Genomic DNA, 8,732 nt, shown 5'->3' on the forward strand with positions numbered 1-8,732 from the left:
CTGGCCCCCCGCTCACAGCTGCGGGCCGTGCTGGTCTCGGGGGTGTTTGGGGCCGGAAGGGACCTTCCACCAGCATGCCCTGCGCTTGGGCCGGGGTCTTTCGCAGATCGCCAGGGTGGGTGACCTGTTTCCCGTGCACCCAGCGACTTCCAGACTCATCGATTCATAGATGCTGCGGTGGGACGAGACCTCAAGAGATCATCGAGTCCGACCCCCTGCCCTGGGCAGGAATGAGCGCTCACGTGTGGGATCTCCGGACTCGCACTCGGAGCTGCTGCCAGCGAGAGGGCTGAGCACGGGCCTGCCCTAGGAAGAAGTGTGGTGCGCTACCGTGTGCTCGCCCTCTGCCCGCACCCTTGTAAGTGCGAGTACCCAGAGCCGTTTGCACCGAGACGGAGCACTAGTACCTGCCACGAAGCCGAGGTGGGCTCGCGACTCAAGAGGTGAGGGCGGTAATCACCGTCCCAGGGAGCACGAGTGTTTCCCAGCCCTCGCACCCACTGAGAGCTGGGCAGGGCATTTGGTGTGCACGATCATTTGCTCCGAGAGAGGTGGCATGCGTGCCCCCAAGACATGGGGCTGGATCCTCTGAAGGAGTGTGCTAGCGCGTGTGAGCCAGATTACACAGACATGCTACTTCCAAGAGTGGGCGCCCATCCTTGTTCATGAACGTGAACCCTGGTGAATGCTTGTGCACGGCCCTCTGTCTGTGAGTGCATGCCTGGAACGGCTCGCCGAATGTAATCCAGATGAGGGAGGAAGGAAGAGCATCTGGCCTTGATTGGGAGCGCACATAAGCATTCACACTCAAAAAGAACAGAGCTTAATCCTTAGAGGGTGCTCGCATGTTACGGGTTTGTGCATATAGCACAGTTACTCATACACAAGGTATGTCTACACATGTGTCGTCCATATACATCAGGACTGAGGGATCAGGGTTGGGTTCACATGCACATACACACACACACACATACATAAATACACATGTGGGTCCATTGCTGTGCACTTGCCCTCAGATGTACACATGGATCAGAAATGGAGCACAATTGTGAACACACTTTGCAGTCATAAGGGAGCAAAGCAGGGCCCACACTAGCAATTATACACTCATAGGGAATAAGGCTGTTGTGCTAAAAGGGCCAAATGCTGGCACTGATGGAATAAGACCCTCTTCTGCATTAGTACATTTAAAGGCTGTGCAAACTCAGGCATTCACCAGTACGGGGCTGTGTAGGCTTGCATTCAAATTCATATAAAAAATTATGGCTATGAACTGTCATTCAACACACACACCCACACACTGATCACAGCAGTGCACATATATAGCCACTTGATGACACTGGGCATGTGTACACATACATTAACATGTTTTAGCTGACTCACATTAAATCTAGTACCTCCATTTTGAGGTACTAGGAAAATGCGCATTACCCTGTCTTAACACACATTAACTAAAGAGCATGGGGTGTTTATAAATGTGCTGAGGGGGGTGCTTTAATTAGTGAGCCGTGCTAATTAAAAGCACTTGAGCGTCACATGTATCAGTGCCCTGCACTGAAAAATGGTGGCGGGGCGCTTTGAACTAAAACTCATCGAGCAAGCTTTAAAGTGCCCCACCGCCATTTTTTTAGCGCTCCAGTGAACTTGATTAATCGAGTCTGTTTCAATATGCTGGATTTACAGCACGTCAGAGCAAACCTTGCTGAATGTCTGTAGGAGCCCACTATTCTTAAGCAATGCTTAATGCGCATTCACCTATTTTAATGCGCATTAGCTAAATAGCACTTTCAGTGACGCTTCAATGCACATTAAAATAGGCTAGTGTGCCTTAAAGCGCACATGTAGATATGCTGTCACTTTGTCCTAGTCATAGCCCCACTTTCTCATTCATTCTCACTGCTAGACCCTGTACACAGACCCACAGAGACTTCCAATGGTACACTCCTACATGCAGTTACATAGACGCACACAGTCCTGAACCCGCAGCCAGTCACATTCATACAGTTTCACATGCACAAATCGACTTATTTAAACTGCACTGATAATCACATTGGGGCTTTGGTTTAAAAGCATAGACCTTAAAGACAGATACACAGCTAGAATTGGGTCTTAAATATTGCAGAAGATTGTTTAGCAGACTAAAGCAATAATCTGCAGTTTCTCATACTCTAGTAAGTGTGATCAAGGATATTGCTTTTATCCTTTCAGTTCTTTTTTCTGATCATTGATCTCGCTACAGAGTATGTCTATATACAGCACCAGGACCTTCCATCATGTCAACTAATTTGAAGCACATCAGGAACTGTATCTATATTTGTTGCCAACTGTCATGTTTCCAATTTGTTTCTCTCACAACATATGCAGTCGTTTTATAGCTATAAATGTAGGGTCTGATACAGCCTATTCCTTTAGCTTCTGCCAGCCTCCAGCTATGCGGGGTCCCTAAATAGTAGAAAATATATGTACAGCACTGAGAGCAATGCCCAGAGAGAGATTTCTGGGAGATTCTGGCTGAAAGGGGTTGAGTGCTAAGGGCCTTTCTCTTGCACGTAGGGAAACGGGACTTTGCCCACTTTTGTCAATAGACAGATCAGCATCAGAAGTACCTGATTCCATCATCATCGTGTTGAATATTTGGCTAGCCATTTAGAGCAAGAGGGGCAGCAATGCTATCAGGTCCAGGAGCTGCTAACAATAAATCCAAAGGTAATGCATATTGAAGATCTTAGGTGAACTACACAGACAGTATCTTGCTTATTATCACACAGTAGAATGAAATATCAATTATACTAGTCTACAGGGAGTCTTATTTGTTTTCCTGTTCATAAGCTACCTCTGCTGCAAGCTTGCACCGCATCTTTTGATTCTGTGGAAGTGTATCCATATCTGCTTTGTCCATGCAGCTTGATTAAATGCACGTGCTCTCTTTTGTTGACACGACCAACTCCTTAAAAGAAGTGTTCTGTGGTGCTGTCGCACATATGGTGCTATCTATCACCATTTGCATGCAGTGACAGCAGCAATGTTTAACAGTCTCTGCACGTGATTGGGAATGAAGTTGCAGTTCTTTGAAGCGGAGTGGAGAACCTCAGGAGTTTGTTGTATAAGTAAGACCCATAAGAAGAAGTCACCTTGGGAAGCAATGCGGTCTGGTGGATAAAGCACAAGACTAGGAATCAGGAGGTCTGGGGAATCTACTGCCGGCTCTCATACTGACATGCTGCACCCCCTTGGTTGTATCATTTTACCTCCTTGTGCTCCTATTTTTTTCATTTGAAGTAGTAAGGATAATACAGATAATAAATTACACTTATCTGTCTCGCAAGAGTGTAGAAGTACTAATGTTGGTAACATGCTTTGCCACTTAGCTGGAAGGCATGATGATGTGCAATTTATTATTATTTATGTGATCATTAAAGCGTTGTTATTATTATTTAAAACCTCGCGTTCCTAAAACTGTTCAGAAATGTCACAGCCCATCTGCTACCTCTGCCTAGTGTGCAGTAAATGCATTTCAAGATCTCCCTAAGCCTTAAGTAATATGTGACCAGTCTGATGGAGGTGGGAGGGGGAAGGGGAAGGATCTTAGAGTCCTGTTGTCTGTTTTATCACAGGAATTAAGACAGGGGGAAGAGATGGAAATGCTGATTGTCCTAAGCATTGCCATTCAGAGAAGAGGAGGCCAGGCCTGTTACACTGCCTGCAGCTTTTGCTTGCTTACCCCTCCTTACAGGCTGTAGGAGAAATGGAAAATGGTTGAGAAGAAAAGACCCATTTTTATGCAGCCACCACAGAGCAATCCCTGAGAAAGGGACCTTTTATCATGGATGGAAATTGTGCTCCACAGACAGTTTTGAGCTGCTGATCATACTGAGGTTAGGATTTGTTTCTAAATTTGGGCTGGGGATACTCTCGGAGTGTGTAGCCTTGCTTATAGGGTAGGACCTGTTTTGTTTTGAGTCTTAGCAGAGTCAGGCACATCCTTACCGTTGTATATACATTAGTGACAATATTTATTTCTGGCAGGATTCTGATGTTCTCTTTTATCTTGGTTAGTGCCTTGCTCCGTCAATAGTGATATCAAAGTCATCAGGACAGCTAATGGTTAGGGGTCTACCTAAATCACAAGGGGACTTACCAATTTTTGCGGATTGATCGTGGCATAAATTTCTAATTCCACGCTCATTTGTGGTGGTCCTGCCCCTTGGCACTGATTGGCAGAGCGGCCTGGGGGGGGAGGGATGAAGGGCTGGCCATCACCTTGCTTGCTGGCTGCCCTTTGTGCCACCCTGTCCCTCAGCACTGATTGGCAGAGAGGCCCCGGGGGTGGGGAGGAGGGACAAGGGGTCAGCCATCATCTCATCTGCTGCCCCACCAGCTGGTGCCTTCCCCTCCTGGCAGTGAGGATTGCTGGCATCCACTGGGGAGCATTTCCTTTTTATTAAGTTTTTTTGTTATTGATTTTGTGGATTTTGCAGACAATCCCAGATTTCATGGATTCACAAAATTCATGAATTAAGTAGGTCCGAATTAATGGTATAAGGCACTAGTCAGGAAATATAAGAGCATTATAATCTGATCCTTACTGGCCTTATCTACACGTGCACTTAACTGTGAAGTAGACTACTTACCTGAGGAGTAAAGCGTCACCATCTCCACGTGCTACACTATTAGGCTGCAGTAAACTAATTATCACCACTGTAAGATAGTACTGTTGGGAACACAGTCTATTATCTACTCTAAGCCTTCCAAAATCACTGAATACCACCCGAGGACAATTATAGACAGGTTATTTATAGACAGTACTGTTGGGAACAGTACTATCTTATGGCAGGGTAATTAACTGCGATTAAATGCATGTGTAGAGACTGATGCCCCCACTCCCCACCCATGCCTCTGGCTCTGGTGTAAACTCTTCCACCCTGGCTCAAATTGCTGCTGTCCCCAGGCACAGTGTCTACATGCATGCCCAGGAGTAGTTTACTCTGGCTCAAACTGCTCTGGAGTTTATTGCTTTAAATTAATTGCACATGTAGATCTATCCATTATGTATTTCTTGTAGAGGATAAACCTTGATTTTCTTCCTGTGCCTTCTTTAGGAGCTGCTCATTAAATGAAGTTGTTCATTTTTAAAAGGTATTTATATTACCCCAATACTAGGTGTCTGAGGTCTTTAGTTAGAGGCTGCCATGAAAATAAAATTTATTATAAATATTGGCTGAAGTACACATTCTTCACCCGGGTTGTTATTTTTGTCATTGCAGTATTTGTTTATTTTCAGAGAACTTAGTACAGCATATTTAGGTGAAAAATATTGTTTATTTTTAAAGAACAACAACGTATTTAACATAGAGCAAAGAAAAAGGCAAGCATCAATATAATAATGACAATTGAACTGAATTCACCACATTCAAAGTGGAGTGGTACCGGTTTGTTATCTGAAAAGCAAAGTAATTCCAGTCAATGGAAGCCCCCAAAAAGGGTCAAGTGAAAAATCTGTCTATAATTTTCCTCAGGTGGTATTCAGTGATTTTGGAAGGCTTAGAGTAGATAGGACCAGCCATTCTTGAGTTATAAGCAAACATGCATAATACAGACACACTTCATTTTATAGGTATAGATTTAGTTTTCTACATTCATCGTGTTAATTTTTTACTTGAGCCCAACAGAATGCACTCTCTCCTGTGCTGTATATGTACACATATCAGATCTGCTTATGAGCTTTTAATTCTTGGCAACCGTCAATCCTCTGGATCATGGTTTATGCACAAGAGGTCTATGCAACCATCACAGCAAGACCCTCAGTGCATACGCCTAGGCAAGAGTCTGGAGGAGTGGAGGCTTCCTTAGACGTACTATCCCTCTTTAAACCGAGACAGAGTCCAAAGGCCAGACTGAGTCCAGACATTCAGGGCCTTGATGGTTGTAGCTTCTGCCAGAGAGCAACAGATTGGAGCCACTGGCTGACTGCCTAATACCTTAGCGAGGGCGCATTTCTGTCAGAGTGATGTCCCCATGCCTTTTTCCAACCCAGGAGTACCCACTGGGGGCTAGGGTTTTACTCATCTTACTCTGGAGGTTGCAATATTGTGGCATTTTATAGGACCTATCCCACCATAAGTAGCACCACCACATTGCCACCAAGCCCTCCAGTCCAATGTAGTTTATGGTCATAACCAGCTTTTAATTATACAGTTATAAAATTACCATATCCTTTAATCAGGGACATTTTATTGTCTCTAAATCAAATAGGTCCATTTCCCAAACTAGCCTTCAGTCGAACTAATCAATAGTTCAAATCAATTAATGTCCCAGCTGCAAGGTCATGCTACCAGAGTTGATCTCTTCTGTTTGGTGCATACAGTGTGGGTAGAAACAGAGAAGTGAAATGGATACAAGATAACGAACGTGTTCTGGAGCACAGCCGTTCAGAGATACTAATCCAACATCTTCTGAGACACAATACGATCTACAATGCCTCATTCCCACCCTGAACCAAAATAAATCTTAATACCAAGCAAGGAAATGTATCTGTTACCTTCGTATTATGTAAAGTCCTACAAGAACATCACCTGATTTAAAGAATATGGATCCTAGCATAAGACTGACTTTCAGCATGCAAGATACTGGGTCTTGGCTGCTGGACAGGCTGTTTTGATCGCACATGGGAACAAATTGATAGGCTAGTATTGAAAATATATTGGCAGCAAACAGCATGAAAAAGGATCTCCTGCATTGAGGTACATACAGTTTATTTCTGATTAGAGCTGTCCTGTCTGACTTGGTAAGAATGTTTTCATGTTGGCAAAAATGGAAAAAGGAAATTATCCACCAATTGTGTTAAACAGCAATAATTATGAGTGGGGGAGTGAGGTCCAGCTTTCCTGGAAATGTTCTTTAAGTAAATCCTTTTCGGCTACAGGATTACTTAATCAGATGGGACATAAGCACACTGTCTGGTGGGGACATTTTCTAATTTTGTGCACCCGGACCTTTTGTTTGTTTCCTTTGTTGTTCTTGTTGCGTGTTGTCAGAGCAGAAACTGGGTGTCCTGATTGTACCTACGTAAGGAAATCAGGGAGTCCAAATGATTGCCAACCCAATATGCTGAAATGCCCACCCTACATTGGGTATAACATCAACACACATTTCAGTGGAACAGATCTGTTTGTTGTGTGCAATCCTTTAAACATCAACGTGGCATTAAAACTGCTAAAGTAATCATATATGGAGGAAATCATTGATAGACTTACTAGGACATCTCGACAGAATTGTTCCCTACTGTGTATTTTCCAGTGTTTTGTCTACTCCTTTTTTCATTTTGTCAGACAGGCGGCAGATGACTTGATGTATTAAGCAGTGCGCCACCAGTCAACAAACATTTTTTTGGTATCCCTTGTTCCCAAATGCCCCATAGTAAATGAAAATGTCTGCCATAAAAAATGGAATGGAGTTTAAAAAAAAGAAAGGTTCCAAAGCATCAGCTTCCTTGTCACATCAGCACTTCTAGTGGAAGCTGCTAATTGCAGCAGGAGGGTAGGATCCGTTTTTCTTTTCCATTGTCTCATTAACAACATAAAATCCTGGTTCTAAGGGCACAAATACATTTCTGGACAGAGAAGCAGAAACTCAGAACAAAAACTAAATCAAGCCCTGTGACTGGATTTTATTGTGATGGATAATGTTATGACCAATCCTAATCAGTAGTTCTTTAGCAGGGTGATTTTCCTGTGTAACTGTGTATTATGTAATGCTTCAGGGCATAAACTGACAAACTAGAAAAGATCAGGAAGAAACATTTTCCTCCATGAATTACATTTGCCTGCATATGATAGATTTTGCCCATTTCTGAAACATCAAGTGACATCAAGATAATGGATCAATGATCTAAGATGATACATATTAGGGACTTCTGGGGCTCCATCCAGCATGGAAGCGGAGTGGGGCTTAGTAGAGATGCTAGGGAGGCAGGGCAAGGAGGCTGCTAGGTCACTTCCATAGATTTGAAGGCTGGAGGGGCCCACTGTGATCAGACTGTCTGGACCTTCTTAACACAGGCAGAAAGATTTCCCTGAATGAATACCTACTTCAGGTCTAGTAGCTGTGACTGATCTGCGGCACCAATCATAAAAAAAAGTCCAGTGACAGAAAATCCCCACAATCTTTGGTAAAGTGTTGCATTTGTTAATTATTCTTGCCATTTTAACATTTCTCCTTTCTTGGAGTTTCAGTTTCTCTAGCTTCAACTTCCATGCAATTTTCTGCTAGATTCAAGTGTCTTCTATTGCCACATTTCTCTTTCCTGGTAGGTACTTACAAAGCATGAGCAAGTCAGTGCTTTAACTTCTCTTTGATATGATAAATAGATAGAGCACCTGGAGTCTCCCACTGTGGATTTTTATACCAGTGATTCTCAACCATGATGCCAGGGCACCCTGGGGTACTGCTAGATCCTTTGAAGGGGTGCCATGAGGTATGAGAGGATGAGAAGATAAATTAAGCAGATAAGCATAGGCTCAGGCTTGCCCCTGGCTGGACAGTCCCCCATACCCCTCCACTGCCCAGCTCTCTGCAAGGAGGTAAGCATTATAATGTATCAGTTAGTTTTTGAAATTGGGTGCTGCTGACCTTACAAAAATTATGCAGGGTGCTTCAAGTCCAGTGAGGGGTGCCCTGAGCGCAAAAAGGTTGAGAACCGCTGGTCTACACTGACAAGGCAGCATGTCCAGCAG

General features: G+C 43.9%; 1 long non-coding RNA gene across 2 annotated transcripts in view; it reads left to right on the top strand.

The window, feature by feature from the left end:
• The first annotated feature begins 24 nt into the window (after nt 1-24).
• Nucleotides 25-8,732, top strand: part of LOC112551105 — a 41,077-nt gene continuing 32,369 nt past the window's right edge. For both annotated transcript variants that reach the window (XR_003095270.1, XR_003095271.1), the window contains exon 1: nt 25-888. This is a non-coding gene — a long non-coding RNA (uncharacterized LOC112551105). The remainder of the gene's footprint in view (nt 889-8,732) is intronic.

The sequence above is a fragment of the Alligator sinensis genome, unplaced genomic scaffold (assembly GCF_000455745.1).
Source record: "Alligator sinensis unplaced genomic scaffold, ASM45574v1 scaffold360_1, whole genome shotgun sequence".
In the NCBI taxonomy this organism is placed as follows: Eukaryota; Metazoa; Chordata; order Crocodylia; family Alligatoridae; genus Alligator; species Alligator sinensis.